Source organism: Pinus tabuliformis, chromosome 3_1 (genome assembly GCF_031772625.1).
Source record: "Pinus tabuliformis cultivar Carrire ecotype Pingquan chromosome 3_1, CPIR1, whole genome shotgun sequence".
NCBI classification, from domain to species: Eukaryota; Viridiplantae; Streptophyta; class Pinopsida; order Pinales; family Pinaceae; genus Pinus; species Pinus tabuliformis.
Window position 1 is genome coordinate 42230715 of NC_142301.1, and position 18732 is coordinate 42249446.

At 40.6% G+C, this 18732-nt stretch overlaps 1 protein-coding gene across 4 annotated transcripts in view; it reads right to left on the reverse strand.

Moving 5' to 3' along the window:
* Positions 1-250: 250 nt before the first annotated feature.
* The window catches only part of LOC149185672 (uncharacterized), a 98911-nt gene continuing 80429 nt past the window's right edge, over positions 251-18732 (reverse strand). For 3 of the 4 annotated variants that reach the window (XM_089410769.1, XM_089410767.1, XM_089410766.1), the window contains one exon: positions 251-366. The gene's annotated coding sequence lies outside the window, so the exon portion shown is untranslated. Of the gene's footprint in view, positions 1321-18732 lie in introns of all 4 variants that reach the window. The other variant, XM_089410768.1, reaches the window with a different exon arrangement.

The window sequence follows — 18732 nt, forward strand, 5'->3', positions numbered from 1 at the left end:
TCATGGAAATGCCACACATGCATGGAATCCATCAATTGCACCAAGTTTATCATTGTACACGGCTCTCACTTCTGCAGCCATCAAGTTCAGTTCAGTTCAGGATCCAACATTGCCTGATATATCCGTGTGGACCTACTGATCCCTTTAAGTGCAAAGCAGCTATCTTCACAATAGCCTTTTTAGATTGTCATCTTGCATCCACTTTGGAAGAACTTTTCCTAAAGTATTACGAGTAGTTGGGGTCTCCATATTGGAATTCATTCTGCATGATAGTTGACTTTTGGAATCCACTTATGCGATCTAACAATTGCACGGCCTGTTTTCAACAACGTCGTAGGTGCCTCGTTGTTTCATGATATCAAGAATCTGTGGCAATCATTAACAACCACAGCAGGGTCAATTCTATGAACCTGCCTAGCAACCAGAATGCACGCAACAATCAAATAACTGATGTTAATCAAGCAATCGACACATTAATATGATTTTCAATTTGGATTTGCTTCTCTTAGATTATACCATTTCATCCTCTAGTTTCCAGTATTAGATCTTCCGACAAAGATTTCATGGATTCTAACTCATTAATGCTTTAAAGTTTCTACAAACATGTGGATATAAGTCTTAAGAATATATTCTTCCTATTGAGATATGTGGGTTCTATGTTTCATTAATGGAACTAGCAAGTATATAAGCACAAAATGCAATAAATAACCTGTCATGCACATCTAAAGCCAGAATATATACTTGCTATGTTAAATGTGTACCGTTCAATTTTATCAGAAGCAGACCAGTTTCTAAACCGGTCAACCCCAAAAAAGGTAACCAGAAACAAAAGCCAGTCAACCAAAAAAACAAAAATATTCAAACTTTGATTTAAAAAATATATTCATGTAATCCATGTCAATTCAAACTGTTAAAACACAAATATGCAAAGTTTTCTCATGCATGTAGCAAGGGTGCATATAAGCAAAATAGCGTAAACTGCAATCTATATCTATATCTGACCCAAAATACATAAACAAAGAGGCAAACCATATCTGAATTAGGCAATGTTGCATGGGTACTGCTCCCGGCCATTGGAGAGCAAGTACCCCAAGCTCTGACGCTCCTGGCCATTGCAGAGCAAGTACCCCAAGCTCTGACGCTCCCGGCCATTGGAGAGCAAATACCCCAAGCTCCGATGCTCCCGGGAGCTTGGGAGCTGGTACAAAACGCTCCAAAACAGCCAGGAGCTTTTGCAAGTACGTTGGAGCTTTCTGGGAACGTCGCTGTACAGAAATTGGAGTTTCCGGAATGGGTTTCGATTGGGAACATGGCTGCTATCTGTAGATTATCCATCAAACACATCAATCCATCACACCATCATGCTAAAACGAGCTGAATTATGAGCATAAACTATGTTAGTTATCGATCCATCAAACACATGAACATGAACTATGTTAGCTGAACTATGAACTGAACTATTAATATGAACTATGTTAGTTATCGATCCATCAAACACATCAATCCATCACACCATCACACTTAACATTCAGTACTATTTTCTGAAGATAATGTCAATCAACAGTTGGGTACTCCAACATATATCCAACTCGACCTGCAACTCGTTCATCTAGTGTTTTCAATTTTTTTCTTTTTTCAAGTCTAGCATACTCATATCCTAGGCTCAAATTAATTGCAGTTTGATTTGAAAGTTATTATCTTAAAATCGTAAGTGTAAATTTTTCCCGAGAATTGTTGATTGCAAGTTTATTCCTATTTCTTTGGGCTATTTTTATTCTTTATGTAAATCTGCAAATTACATAAAAAGACATAAAAAACAGATTTTCTTAGGTTCAACCGTTCAAGTCTAGTTTAATTTCATATCTTACATACACTTGATAATTATTGCACAAGTCGGAAGTAAGCTTTTCAAAGTTCTATTCCAAGTTTGTAGTTGTAAATCTTCCTTGAGTTATCATTTATTTACTTACCCCTACGGAAGCAAATAACTTGTATACGCACTTAAATCCAAGCTAGCACTCATAAAACGCTAGATTGGATTTATCGTTTACCTCCTGATTTAAAGTGTTCATCTACTTTCCTGGGTTGATTTATCTCTAATCAAAAATCTGGAATTTGCATAATTAAGCCCATGAAATATATTTTGTTATGATGGTGTTGTGGCCACAACCACGACCCTATCAAAACTTGCCTTGGCAGCGATTTTGAATGGGTCCCCTAGAAGTTGATCTCTCACCTCTCCAAATGATCTGTTTTAGCCTAGAGACTTTAACTCGTTACCGAGTCAAACCTTCAATTCTTAATGGTTGAACCCTCCATTCATTTCCTCCATCGTAACCCTTCCTAACCCTCCAAAAACCTTCTATTGCACCTCATTCCCATTGTAACTCTTTATAATGAAAATCCTTCGTCAACATGCATAAATCACCCTTTTTCGCCTACTGCAACCAACATTAAAACACAACACATACATGGCTTCCAAACCCGATGGTTTTATTAACCAAAATGCATATATGCCAGGTCCGGAGCCCCATCGCATATCGCTATTGGCAGGGTCCAGGGCTTTACATAAGGCGCTATATATCGGGTCCGGAGCTAAATCGCTTATCGCTATCGGGAGGTCCAGGGCTTATATATAATATATATATATAGCGCACCACTATCTACCAGACCTGATGGTTTTATTAGCCACGATATATATGTTTCGGGTCCGGAGCCCCGTCGCTTATCACTCTCGGGAGGGTCCGGGACCTATATATACGGCATACCACTATCACCCGGACCGGACGATGATTATTGACTAAGGCATATATTTTTTCAGGTCCGGCCTTATGGCCGGACACAAGGTTTTCAACTTTTCCCATATATTCTTGTGTTTTCGAAAAACATTGAAGTTGGGGCTTTCCAAAGGGAAATCATACATTGCGGACCCGCCAGGACTATTAAGTGCCATATACATATATTTCGGGTCCGCCTACCCCGATCCTCCACCGTTGATCTACCCCTCATGGATCCAACGGTCCACGCAGATTTCGGGTGAACAAGTTGCTCGAGCAATACCCGCTTGAAAAGTGGTATCCTCTTTCCACCTAGCTGCTACGTGTTGTTTGAAGAATGGAATCGGGGGCCTTCCTCGCAATACCAGTTACCACTCAGACCCCTTCCGAAATACCATCTGGTTCTGTGTTTTATGGTGATTTACAATGTAAACCGAGTTTTTGCTTGCGGGACTTAATCGATGCGTGAATTAAAAAAAGGGAACCAATTCTTTCACATTTATTCCTTCCGATGTTATAAACGCTTCATGAAGGCAAGATTGGTGTTTTTAAGCACTTTTATCATATTTATATGAGTATGACTGATGTCGGTTATCTCTGCAGGCGAAGACCGAGAGAAGGCAAGCGAGGTCGAAGGACAGGGGCATAGGCATCAAGTATGGCTCCAGATGAAAGATGCATGAACGGATGTGTTCCACTCAAAGAAGCAGCCTTAGGCGTTGTCGGTCGAGTTCCACATGTTGCCTGTGTATTCCTAAAGCGAAACCGCCCCAGATCTCATCATGAAGAGATGACACACAATCATCCTCTAATCAACATCTATTCATTTCACCAGGAAATGAAGCACTCCAGTGACAAGAAACGCTTTCTACGTGTCAACGGTGATACCGATGGCTCTACATCTGTTTATTCGGATCGGTATATTGAAAAGAATAGGGGAAGACGAAGGGTCAGGGCCTGAGGCATAAATATTACTTCCAGATAGGAGAGAATGGCTTTTTGTTTGGAGAAAAACAGCTTTGATTTATTATGAATAAAAGACATTGTTTGTTTCAATGAGGAGCCTTTTGTTTCAGATTTAAGATCCTTTGCTTTTATGTGTTTTGAGACAGGGTGTTGTTGCTGGCATAAATACAAATGTGTTTTGCTTTTGTGTGTATTGATAACGATACAGCTTATAATTAGCCTTGGTTGTTTTAATGTAATTCTTCATCATAGTTAATTCATAAGCAGTCCCTGATTTGAAACTATGTTAGACATTAGTTGTAAGCTTTACTTCTATAAAAGGAATGTATATTCCTGTATGAATGATTGGATTGCGATTAAGAATTGATGCAGCCTTGTTCTTATGTGAACCAGTAATTGATTCATTTAGACTTGGAATTCATATATGATGTTTAACCTCTCTTTTGTCATGCTCCTGCAGGATAGATTAGGATAGTTAGGACATAGACTAGAGTAGTTAGAAGAAGTATAGATAGGATTCAATACATAGAGGTTAGCTGTTTTATTTTGTTGATTTAATTGAAGTCTTCTTCCCAGAAGCAATCTTTCAACGCATTTAACAGTTTACAGGGTCCCTTAAAACCCGTTGGAACTAGCCATTCCAAACAAAAGCATGCCTAATTGGGGTCTGTGATCGGGTTAGTTCCCCTTGTTGGTATAGCGAAAATTCGCCATGTCAACAAATTGGCGCTAGAAGGAGGGCATGAACCGTCGTCCACAGCTTTTTATGATTTCATCTATAAATATTAAATATCGCGCGTGGACTCGAAAAGATTAATGCATGGATCGTGAAGGTCAAAAAGACCCTTCCTCTCATTCGGAAAAGCCTCATTTCGAAGAAGAGACACTGTGGGAGTATCCTGTCACTCAGGAACAACCAGTCAAAATACTTACTCGGGCTTACGCTCGTTCCCTCTCTCAGCTCCCCATCTTTCACTCTTTACCTCCGACAACTAAAAGAAAGCCAAGGATCTGTTCCATAAACGAAGAGACATTTGCAGCCCCGTCTCTTGAAGATATTGTGCTTGAATCCTTGCAAAGTATTGACACTCCCTGGGAAGAAATTCCTGAAGATCCACTCTCTGAAGGTAATCCCTGGCCCGATTTGGGAAGTCTTAATAAAGAAAGCCTTGAAGAAACCTTCAACCAAAACATCCCTATCCTCAATATGGCTAATATTCCTCAACCGGGTGGGAACCAACTCCCACCTCCTCCTGGAGCACTTCCTCCCTGGCTCGCTCAGGACACCGTAGCGGTACCTGGGCAGCAACATCCCTTACCCAAGAATGCAGAAAGAGTACTACCTAAATTCGACCTTGAGCGGGGAGACACCACTGAAAACCATATTCATTCTTTCTTCCTGGTCGTGCGCATGCTAGGGGTAGCTGATGAAGATATAGTTTGTCACCTATTCCCTTTTACCCTGATTGGTGCAGCTTCCACATGGTACTTTAGCTTGAGAACAGGATCAATCACTTCGTGGGCTGCCTTTCAACAGGCCTTTTTAGACAAGTATGGTGATGACAAAACCCCTGCGGCCTTAGTTCTAGAACTATCCCGTTTGAAAATGGAAACCAAAGAAAAGGTCAAAGATTTTAACATCCGGTTCAACACCCTGTTTAACAGAATCCCGGATAACGCTAGACCTACTGAGGAGGTGCTCATGGAATTCTACATCACTGCTCTCCCTGTCCCTACTACGATGTGGGTCAAAAGGAGTAACGCACAAACCTTACAGGGTGCTATCAATGAAGCAGTAAAAGTCGAGAATGAAATGCTTAGTCTCACAACATGCCATCATACAACCGGAGAAAAGAAAACCTCTCAGTCATCCAAGAAGAATAGTGGGAGTGATAACAAAGTGGCTGAGGGCAAAGAAAGAGATACCACAGATGTGGAAGGTTTGCATCGGATCATTAAGAAACTGACAAACACAGTCATCGATATGAAAAGGAACTCTGGAGAGAGTACAAGCAGGAGTGGAGGGGAGTATAACAACAAAAAACCTTTCAACCCTTCTTTCGTAAGAAGACAGAAAGTGGTCATGGTCCACTTGCACTGCCTGCTCCACCAATGAAGGGAATTTAAATACAGAAGAGTTGGCTCTTATCAGATCACTCCTTAACCAAGAAGAACCTATAGTGGAGCTAGAGCTAGAACAAGAAGATGAGGAAGAATACCAAGTAGAAAAGCCCTTGGAAGAAGAATCTCAAATCAATGTACTGTGGGATTTCTATACAAATGATGAGCCCCATAAATGAGTAATTATATGGGCTCATTCAGCCTCCTAATTCGACTTAATCCACCATTCTCATTAGTTTATTGCATTTTTTTGATTATATTTATGCTAATAGAGTGAATTGGGTTAGTCATTATGCCAACAAGTCTAATGTGTGCTTTATGCAGTATTTTTGGTCAATTTTGAGACAAAATCAAAGGTTTAAATGAGCACTTGGCAGCCAAATTCGTGGAAGAACAAGGGGGAGGATTTGTAGGAAGGTGTCCCCTTCATTTATGAGCCCTTACCTCGAATTCTCCATCAAAAACTCGGAGCACAAGGGGCAGCCAAGCAAGTCAAGTAGGACTGCTGTTAACTGCAAGTTTTGGCAGCCGAGTCCCTAAAGTTTAGGAGGACTGTTGGGGTCCTCAATTTGTATAAATAAGAAGGCTGAGGGCCTCATTTGGAGTTAGCTAGTTTGTAGTTCGATTTTAGTCAGTTAGTCATTTTGTTAGTTCGATTTTAGTCAGTAGGTTAGCTCTGCATTTTAGCACATTTTCAAGCTTTTTCTTGTAGACAGTTTTTGGGATGTAACTATTCTTTTGATCAATAAAGATGAATCCAGCTTTGCACCAGCTCTAATCTTCCTTAGGACATTGTAGCTCTTGGGGTTGGACCCAACCCAAGTGCCCAGTACCTCCTTTGTGTACTTTATGTGTCTTCGCTGCATTCTTAGAATAAATTCTGTTATTTAGGTTAAGATCTTACTTTGTGTTTTTGATGATTAAAATAGCTTTTCATGTTTCAAGTGATTTAACAGGTTGGTAACAGAATATATCTTCGAAAAAGGTCATCAAGCAACCCTTGATTTCACCTCTCCTTCCTTGGGACCATGAGCTAAGACCAAGGCATACTTGCTGCCATAAAAACATTGTTCTTGCTTCTTCATGCAATTACTAGTGTTAGATTTCTAGTTAGGAAAGTTGATACCAGTTGTACTTGCATGTTTAGAATCTGTTCTTGCTTGGTTTCCATGGTTGTTTTACATGAGTTGCTGCCAATAAACTTCTGTTCATCACGCTTATGGTTTCTAGATCAAATTAGGTCAAAATAGCTAGATCTTTGGTTTTCTTAGTCTTTGTTGGTTAGTTTTGAAAAATAATGTGCAGAGCACCTGTGAAACCTCCTCTCCTACCCTTACCCCATCAATGCAACCTGCTGCGTCCTCTAACTCAGATCCTTTCCCTTCATTTGCCACATTTTCTCACCTTGCTCTAATTTCTACATTCTTGTGCATCATTGCTCCCTCCATCCTTGAACCAAATCCGATCGCCTTAATCACTCCTCAGCCTCATTCACCAAGTCCTAGACCTCCTCACACCCTCATCTAACCTCCATGCCCACTTCTCCACCTTTCTTCCACCATCAGCCCTTCAAAATTCCCTTTCAGAACATCTTGTAGAAACATCCTGTAGAAGCTACAGTACATCCTGTAGAACCCCTGCAGACTTCCTGTAGAAGCTCACGAAAGCGGTTTCTTGAGATCCGATCACTATGAAACTCTCTGGAAGGGTGCTAGGGACCCCTTAGGCCCTCTTCTCACCTTCCCAACCTCCTGCAAGCATTTCCTTTCGCCAATCAACCTCTGCACAGAAAAAATAGTCAAAGCACATGCATAATAACTCTGCGAAATTACTCAAAAATGAAAAAAGATGTTTTCTTCATATTTCTCTTCAGAAGTAGCTTAGTCACATGCATTTTACCTTTCTAGAAGTCAATGGCATCCATTTCTGTAGCTTTCATCCTTTTACTTGCACCAGTAGGGTTAGTCGGTAAAACTAGGGTTTGCTAGGGTTTGCATTTCCTTTCAGCTTTCTGCTTCTTTTTGCAAGTAGATTAGCCTCCTTTGAGTTAGCTTTCGTCCATCATATTTAAAAGCTTCTTCTAAGAGCTCATAGAAGTTGGCTTAAGCTCCTAACGGACTTGTGCCAGCTGATTAAGTGACAGCCACGGCAAGAGCTAGTACTTGTGCATATAGCACCGTCGCTTCCAAGTTTGTTACGAACTACCAGGTTGATAAAAGTAAAGAAGGGAGCCCTAGGAGTTGCAGCATTATTGCTGCAATACTGGAGCCCACCAACAAACGAGAACGATGATGACCAAAGATATAGTATGACAGAAATCCACACTAATGAAATCCATACACGAAGTAAAGGGCCACTTGCGGGCATGATGAAGCCTGTAGACCAGACAAAGAAAGATGTTCGCCCTATGAAGGCATCCGCTCCCAAAGTTCCTGTTGAGAAGGGTAGACCTAGTGGTCAGTCCAAGAATACCCCAATTGCAAACCATCCAGAGAAAGAAAATACATCTCCAAATGCAACGAAGGCGACTCACAATGGTAAAGTCCCACCTAAGAATGGAAAAACCGGTATGTTTACTCTGCCCTATCCTGTTTATAAAATTGATTACAATATTGTGGATGATCTTAAGAAATCTAGGGCTAATATCACATACTTTGATTTGCTGAAATTAACGCAGCAGAGAGATTTGCTCTTGAAAGCTATGAATGAGCGGAACTGTAAAGTTCCCACCATCCCGAGTAGCCAAACCCAGAAGTCGGTCTCCAGACCTGTTAGTACTCCCAGCACAACGCAAAAGCCAGCAGCCATGGAAGCCACCCTATCAAAATTGAATCGAAACCCCCAAGATGTCAGTGCAGCCATGATAGGAAGGAAATCAAAATCCATGACTCCCCCTTTCCTTATCACATTTGAAATCTTCAACATGAACGTACACAATTGCTTGGTAGACTCAGGTGCCTCGTCCATTGTGATGCCTTACGTTGTTGCTAAAAGACTTCATGCGATACCTGAGAAAACTGGAACTCGAATCATGCAATTAGACAAGACAAATGTGAAGGTAATTGGGGAATTGAAAGATGTATTGATTCGGATGACTACTAAACCACAGTACACACAAGTCATTGATATAGTTGTAGTCGACATACCCGAGGCTTATGGAATGCTGCTTAGTAGGGACTGGTCAGCGAAACTGAATGGATACTTCTCAACTGATTGGTCCCATCTCTTGCTGCCTCAGAAGGGGAAGGGTGATATGCTAAGAGTTGATCGTGAAAAATACATTAATTATGTGGTGACAGAGCTAAACGGTCCCAATGAACCTGTAATGTTTACCAACTCTATCCTTGGGAATTATAGTTTCAATGTTTGTGCCACAAAAACCTGTTTTGGAGAATTCCATGCAGAAACAAGTGAAGGAACTGCAATAAACACACAGTTGGAAGCTCTCCCCTGCAATCCAACTGATGAACCACCTTGCAATATAGTAGATGATAGAACTAGTTTCGTAGGAAGCAACTCAATTGATGTAACACTAGACTCTATATTTTGGACACTCTATTTTGATGGCTCTAACTACCTTGAAGGTGCAGGTGCTGGGAGCGTTCTTGTTGATCCACAAGGGAACCAACATTTGATGGCCAACCAGTTGGAATTCACGTGCACCAACAACACGGCAGAATATGAAGGCTTGTTGCAGGGCCTGAAGAAAACCATTGATATGAAGGTAAAAAATCTTAATGTTTTTGGTGACTCACAAATAATTGTGGACCAGGTAAGGAAGAGGATACACTGCAATTCGTCACACCTGGTAAGATATCAACATGAGGTATGGAACTTAATTGACAGTTTTGATTCTTTTAATATCACATACATACCTCGAGGGCAGAACCAAGATGTTGATCTGATGGTTGGTATCATGTATGGCTACAAAACTTCTGCATGATTTTAGATTAAAGAAGAATAAATGTTATGTTGAATTGATTTTCAGACCATCCATGCCTGATAACATCTCAAACTGGTAGGTGTTCGAAGATGACGAGCAAATCTTGGAGTTCTTGCACTGCGAGAAGACGTTCAAGAATGCAGTCATCGATGAAAAAGAGCATGACAGGCTTATGAACGAGAAGGAAGATGAGGAAAAGGATCAGTTCAATACAATTCCCAAGTCAGTTGTCAAGATGGAGCACTTGTATGACCTGTATGATAAATTCAAAAAGCCAATGAATTGCAAAATGCATAGCTCATCCATGAAGTACGAATCGGTCAACCTTGGAACCCAAGAAGACCCAAAAACTGTTAATTTGGGCTTGGGGTGCTCCCCACAAGAAAAGGCTGCATTTGTCAATCTATTTAAAGAATACAAGGACGTCTTTGCATGGACATATGGAGACCTAAAAACCTTTGATACCAGTGTTATGCAGCATGTAATTCCTTTGAAAAAGGAGGCTAAGCCCTAGCCACAAAAGCTCCACAAGATGCATCCAAGCCTGGAACCGTTGGTGAAGAAAGAATTGAACAAAATGCTGGATGCTAAAATCATTTTCCCGGTCAAACACACCCGCTAGGTAGCCAATCTCGTACCAGTGAGAAAGAAAAATGGAGACATCCAGCTGTGTATCAATTTCAGAAACCTGAACAAAGCATCGCAAAAGGATAACTACCATGTCCCTTCTATGGAACACATTCTCCAGTGTGTTTCTCGGTCTGAAATGTTGGGTTTTCAGGATATAATCAAATGTTGGTATCTAATGGAGATCAGCTGAAGGCAACCTTCAACACTAAATGGGGCACTTACATATACGCAAAATGCCTTTTGGTCTTATTAATGTGGGTGCCACATTCCAAAGAGCCATGGACATAGCTTTCCGAGGGTTGATTAACAGATCAGTAGCGGTTTACATGGATGACATCATTGTGTATTCATATCACAGAAGGGATCATATTTATCACCTGAAACAAATTTTCGAAAGATGCCGAAGGTATGGAATATCGCTGAATCCCAAGAAGAGTGTCTTTGCAGTCATAGAAGGGAAACTATTGGGTCATATCCTCTCTAAAGAAGGGATTGTTATTGATCCTGAAAGAATAGAGACTATCATGAGAATACAACCCCCTACAAATAAAAAGGCAATGTAATCCTTCTTCGGGAAAATTAATTTCGTTAGGAAATTTGTTTCAAGTTTCGCAGAAATAGTGCATCCTATGCAGCGAATGATGAAAAGGGACATTGTGTATAAGTGGAGCGATGAAGCTAAGAAATTGTTTCAGCGAATTAAGGAAGCCATAGCAGAAGCTCCTGCATTGGTCAGCGCCAATTTCAGTAAGGAATTCCTCTTGTACACTTTTGCTTCTGATATTTCATATGCAACAATTCTCACTCAAAAAAATGATGATGGCAATGAAGTCCCTATTTCTTATATGAGTTCTAATCTCCAAGGAGCATAATTAAACAACCCAGACATGGAGAAACAAGGCTTTGCGGTTTTTAAGGCCATAAAACATTTCCGCCCTTATTTATTAAAGGCCAGGACTAAAGTGATCGTCCCCCATCCTGCTGTAAGAGCCCTCTTCGTGTAGAAAGAAATGGGTGAACGGAGAGGAAATTGGATAACCGCACTTCAAGAATTTGACCTCGAGATTAAGCCGGCAAAGATAGTTCGAGGGCAGGGATTGTGTAGGCTAGCTGCAGAAGCCTTGGCGGAGAAAGTAGGGGCATCCGAAGAACCAGAAGCGCAGAACTTACAGAATGCACAAGTGGAATTCAGGGAGGAGCCCCTATGGATTAATGAAGCGCTGATGTGTGAGCACGAAACGTCGAAGGCCCTTTTGGATCCTGAGTCGTGGTATTACGACATCTGCTTCTATCTTACATGGGGATCATGTCCTGAACACATGGATGCATCACAACAGAGAGCACTCAGATTGAAATCTAATCAGTATCATTTGGCCAATAACATTATACAGAAAAAACTATGACGGAATCTGGCTGAAATGTTTGGATAAGGGTGATGTTGATCATGTCTTGAAAGAAATGCACGACAGCCCAGCTGGTGGTCACTATGGCGGAGAGACCACTGCTCACAAAATATTAAGAGCCTGATATTATTGGCCCACAGTGTTCAGAGACTCGCATGCCTATGCTCGCAAATGCAAGATGTGCCAAACCACCGCAGGACGGGAAAGAAAGCCAGTTGTTCCCCTCATGCCTGTTATGATTTATCGTCTGTTCCAGCAATGGGGCCTAGACGTCATAGGCGAGATCACTCCAAACTCTTCACAGCAACATAAGTATATACTCACAGCGACCGATTACTTCACCAGATGGACCGAAGCCATCCCGCTTCAGAAGGTAAACGAAGATGAGGTAATATCACTTATTGAAAAGTTCATCATCAACAGGTATGGCATCCCTGACGCTCTCATATTTGATAATGCTTGTTACTTTTCACCACTGAAATTGACGAAATTTGCTATTGATAAATCAATTCACATAAGGTATGCATTGAACTATTACCCCCAGGGAAATGGAGTTGCAGAGTCTTCAAACAAAAACCTTATATGCATAATCCGTAAATCTGTCGCTAACAACCAAAGGAACTGGCACAACGCTCTGACAAATGCCCTTTGGGCCAATAGGGTCACCCCAAAAGTGGCCTTATGAAACTCCCCATACTTCCTCGTCTCTGGACAGGAAGCCATCTTGCCTCCAAACGTTACCCTCGCCTCTTTATAGCTCTCCCAAGCTTCAAGAGGAACCCCTTCAACCTTGCTTCAAGAAAGGATCAACCAACTGATGAGGCTGGAGGAATTGAGAGATAAAACCATAAACAAATTCAGAAATCACCAAATGATTGTGAAGAGATGGTTTGATCTCCATCTGGCAGGTGATAAAGATTACCAGGTAGGAGAGCTCTCTCCCAAGCTTCAAGAGGAACCCCTTCAACCTTGCTTCAAGAAAGGATCAACCAACTGATGAGGCTGGAGGAATTGAGAGATAAAACCAGAAACAAATTCAGAAATCACCAAATGATTGTGAAGAGATGGTTTGATCTCCATCTGGCAGGTGATAAAGATTACCAGGTAGGAGAGCTAGTCCTGAAATGGGACAAGTTGAATGAGCCAAAAGGTAAACACACGAAATTCCAACACTTACGGCTGGGCCCATTCCAAGTTGTTGAAAAAATTGGTTAGGGAACTTACAAATTGAAAACTTTACAGGGAGAAACTGAAAAGCTCCCTGTTAATGGCCAACATCTCAAAAGATACTTCCAGTAGCCACCACATGGTAGTTACCTCCTGAGTAGGTTAGGATTTATTTTATTTTGTTGTTAGCTTAGTCACATTTCCACCTTTTCCTTTCTCGTTTTTCTGCAAAGTTCATTTTCCTTCTGTTTTGAATTACAGTCCTTTTCAACCAACTGATTTCAGTCCTCCAGTCTCGCCTTTACCTTTTCAAATTGCACTCATTCACCGCCATCAGCCTTTACTTTCTTCCTTAACCTACTAGTGAGTCTGTTGATTCTAAATCCATCATTATCTTGCAGATCAAACAAATTTTCAATGAGCCCATGAGAGCTTGTAAATTAGTGATGGAATTCAAACCGAAGCCACTCATTGGCATCTGTTGGGAACTAAGTGAGATCTGTTGATAACTTGGATATCTGAAGCATGTGGAGGCATCTTTATAAAACAAAAAATGTGTAACTACAACTGGAATAGCATGGAGGAACGTTGCATTTTAAATAAATCCCACTCAGACCTAGCCTATACTTGCCTGTAAGGTTTAGAGTCATTCTCCATTGGTCCCATCCACCACACTAAATTGTCCAATACCTGTTATCTACAAGTAAACCTCCTTTCATGGGCTAAGCTCACTGTCATATACCTTGTGGCAAATCCAATTGTGCTCTAGTCCTTGTGCCTGAAACTGGAAGGACTTATTTAAAAGAAAATGAAATGTCAAGTCCTTGTGCCAATCTGGAAGGACAAGTTGTTTGGGAAGCCGGTTAGAGTAGGGACTATTGCTAGGCTCAGAGTACCAGTTGACACAGCAAGCCCAACCTTGCTTAAGCGGTTTAAAAATATGGCAAGATCCATGACTGCGCCCCATTCAATCATGTGAAAATATAGCACTGAAATTCTTATATAAAGTGAAGATAAACATATCTACATCAAGTTTGATGAGCAATAAAGAGCTAAGGTACACACCTAAATAGGTATTGACAGACCAGTGATGGCCCCAAAAGGATTTTTGAAAGTGGGAAACAGGTAAAGGAAGGACAATAAATCCCATAACTCTACCATAGGAGAATGCCTGTCAAAACCCTATCAGTAAGTAGAAGCTATGTCTCTATCCCCACCTGAAGCAATCAATGTTGAAGTGGAACCCATGCCTGTCCATCTATACAGTTTGCATTTCAAGTTTATCTCAACACCCCGATGTTCTATTGATCCAAGGTTTATTTGGAAACAGAGATAACTGGTTCGCCCAGCGATTCGCCATTTGTTGTGGCCACAACCACCACCCTATCAAAACTTGCCTTGGCAGCAATTTTGAATGGGTCCCCTAGAAGTTGATCTCTCACCTCTCCGAATGATCTGTTTTAGCCTAGAGACTTTAACTCGTTACCGAGTCAAACCTTCAATTCCTAATGGTTGAACCCTCCATTCATTTCCTCCATCGTAACCCTTCCTAACCCTCCAAAAACCTTCTATCGCACCTCATTCCCATTATAACTCTTTATAATGAAAATCCTTCGTCAACATACATAAATCACCCTTTTTCGACTACCGCAACCAACATTAAAACACAGCACATACATGGCTTCCGGACCCGACGGTTTTATTAACAAAAATGCATATATTTCGGGTCCGGAGCCCCATCGCATATCGCTATCGACGGGGTCCCGGGCTTTACATAAGGCGCTATATATCGGGTCCGGAGCTAAATCGCTTATCGCTATCGGAAGGTCCAGGGCTTATATATAGCGCACCACTATCTACCAGACCCGATGGTTTTATTAACCACGATATATATGTATCGGGTCCGGAGCCCCATCGCTTATCGCTACCGAGAGGGTCCAGGGCCTATATATACGGCACACCGTTATCACCCGGACCCGACGATGATTATTGACTAGGGCAAATCATACATTGTGGACCCGCCAGGACTATTAAGTGCCATATACATATATTTCGGGTCCGCCTACCCTGATCCTCCACCGTTGATCTACCCCTCGTGGATCCAACGGTCCACGCAGATTTCGGGTGAACAAGTTGCTCGAGGAATACCCGCCCGAAAAGCGGTATCCTCTTTCCTCTTAGCTGCTACGTGTCGTTTGAAGAATGGAATCGGGGGCCTTCCTCGCAATACCGGTTACCACTCAGACCCCTTCCGAAATACCATCCGGTTCTGTGTTTTATGGTGATTTTCAATGTAAACCGAGTTTTTGCTTGCGAGACTTAATCGATGCGTGAATTAAAAAAAGGAACCAATTCTTTCACATTTATTCCTTCCAATGTTATAAACGCTTCATGAAGGCAAGATTGGTGTTTTTAGCACTTTTATCATATTTATATGAGTATGACTAATGTCGGTTATCTCTGCAAGCAAAGACCGAGAGAAGGCAAGCGAGGTCAAAGGACAGGTGCATAGGCATCAAGTATGACTCCAGACGAAAGATGCATGAGAGGATGTGTTCCATTCAAAGAAGCAGCCTTAGGCGTTGTCGGTCGAGTTCCACACGTTGCCTGTGTATCCCTAAAGCGAAATCACCCCAGATATCATCATGAAGAGATGACACACAGTCATCATCCTCTAATCAACATCTATTCATTTCACGAGGAAATGAAGCGCTCCAGTGACAGGAAACGCTTTCTACATGTCAACGGTGATACCGATGACTCTACATCTGTTTATTCGGATCGGTATATTGAAAAGAACAGGGGAAGATGAAGGGTCAGGGCCTGAGGCATAAATATAACTTCCAGATAGGAGAGAAGGGCTTTTTGTTTGGAGAAAAACAACTTTGATTTATTATGAATAAAAGAGACTATTTGTTTCAATGAGGAGCCTTTTGTTTCAAGACTTAAGATCCTTTGCCTTTATGTGTTTTTGAGACAGGGTGTTGTTGCTGGCATAAATACAAATGTGTTTTGCTTTTGTGCGTATTGATAATGATACAGCTTATAATTAGCCTTGGTTGTTTGAATATAATTCTTCATCTTAGTTAATTCATAAGCAGTCCCTAATTTGAAACTATGTCAAACATCAGTTGCAAGCTTTACTTCTATAAAAAGGAATGTATATTCCTGTATGAATGATTGGATTGCGATTAAGAATTGATGTAGCCTTGTTCTTATGTGAACCAGTAATTGATTCATTTAGACTTGGAATTCATATATGATGTTTAACCTCTCTTTTTTCATGCTCCTGCAGGATAGATTAGGATAGTTAGGACATAGACTAGAGTATTTAGAAGAAGTATAGATAGGATTCAATACATAGAGGTTAGTTGTTTTATTTTGTTGATCTCATTGAAGTCTTCTTCCCAGAAGCAATCTTTCAACGCATTTAACAGTTTACGAAGCCCCTTAAAACCCGTTGGAACTAGCCATTCCAAACGAAAGCAAACCTAATTGGGGTCTATGATTGGGTTAGTTCCCCTTGCTGGTATAGCGAAAATTCACCACGTCAACAGATGGTCTGATCTCTTCTCAGTGCGACAATTTTGTTTGTCACTTAAAAGATCATATCAACTTGTATCGACGAAGATGATTGTTCTAAGACGAAAAGACATTCGAAACCGAAAAAGAGATCAAGCCTTTTCATCGACAAGCTTTGAGGACAAAGCTTTTTGAAGAGGAAGGCAATGTTATGAACAAATATATAGGAAATCATGTAAATGATAATAATCATAAATAATGATTAGTTAATTAGTAATTAGGTTGAAGAGTCATGTCTAAATGAGACATGACTCTCCATGAAGAGACACCTGCTTGGTATATAAGCAAGCCTCTCACTCGCATTGTATCATCATTCTTATTCATACATTTAATATATAATATATAATATTTACGTCCTCGTGGATAACTTTATATTCCAAGTCTCCTGAAGTAATTAATCTGTAGAAGGAACTTTGTTCGCTTCAGATTTGGTGATATAAGACAAGCCAGGTTACACCTTGGACTTCTAGTTGCTTAAGCACATATTGGCTATCTCTTGACATCACATTATTTAGGGTCAATTTATGGTTTAATGCTAAGATTGCTTCTCTTGTGTTGATATAAAACTTGAAATTACTCTCTAAAGGATAAGATGCTTTTATTAAATAATTTGATTTATGATATGGGTGTATTGTTTGTTTTAATTTTGTATGTAAATTTAATATATATATATATATATATATATATGTTAATTTACTTTTAATATATATTAAATTTTAATTTTTAATATATTATATTATTGTCGTTCCCAATTTTACGTTTCTTGTATAATTTGAGCAAAGCTTCTAACAGTACCAGATACTCATTCCTACGTACCTGAAGTACACACGTATCGGAAACTCGTGCAACATAGGAATTAGGTTTAAGATATAAGTTTTTAAGGATTATTAGTTTTTTATTCAATTTTTCAATTTGTTTTTGTAGGCCCAAGAACCTCCATACACCCATGTATGGAACCGACCAGTTCAAAGTAAAAATGCAGGTTCTGTACGTAACTGATCATTTCTGGTTGTAACCACCAGTTCTGCCCAGAAACCATCCAGAACTGGTCCAACCAGCTGGTTCAGCCAGTTCCGGGCTAGTTCTGAATCCTGATTACAGTTGTCTAGTTAATAATCCTAAATCTGAACAGCAATAAACAGCGGCATAAAGAACAGTATAAATCCAGAATAATAAGTTAAAATTTTATCCTTCTATAGACCTAAACAATTACTGAAAGTGTAGCAAAAATTGAACTAGGCAAAAACCTTAACAACAGTCTTGTTACCCCTCTTGTGAACAGGGGTACACACAATTTTTGGTGCAACATTCATCACCACTGTAAGCCCAAGGTCACAAGTCAACAGCCATGTAAAAACTATGTGAGGCCCATATTAGGTATCCTAGACCTATGTCTTGTCAGTGTGAGTCCGTATCAAGTTGCTTGGTCGGACCATGCCCTGTCCCTTGAAAGCTTCACCTAAAAACTCTTGTCCCTAACTGGATTGGAGAACTTTTGGTGGAATCTTTTGAGGACCCATGGTTTTATGGGAGCTTGCATTTGTAAGGGTGATCACCGGTGTATGGGCCACTCCAACCCACTTCAAGGTGCACCTATCTCATACCACATGGCTAGAGTCTATCAAGTTTGTATGTGACCTTGGTCTTGGTGCAATATCCAATTTCCTCATGACAACTCTCATAGGATAGCAGTCTCATATGACAACTTTCATGTTTCCTAAGGCAGTTCAAGGTTACCAATGAAAAATGGTCCAAGAAGTCAAAAAGTCAACTTGGTGACTGGTCTCAAAATGTGCAATTTGAAGCAATGTTCTACGGGGATGCGTCCCCTAGGGTGGGTTGCATGCACCCCATGCTTCCCATGCATCAAGGATGCGGGGATGCCTGGGGAAACGTTTCCCCACGTTTCCCTTTTGGGGAGATGCCAGAGAAACGTTTCCCCAAAAGGGATGCTTGTGGGTGTCCCCCTTCATAAAGGGCTAGGCATCCCTTCTTAATTTTTCTTGAAAACAATAAATTGAGTGGAGAAGCTTAATATTCAACTCCAGGGCCTTAATAATTCTATGCAATTAATGGTAATGTTAAATTCTTTAAGTAAAAGTGAAATTCACTTAAATTTTTAACATTACCATTACTTGACTCA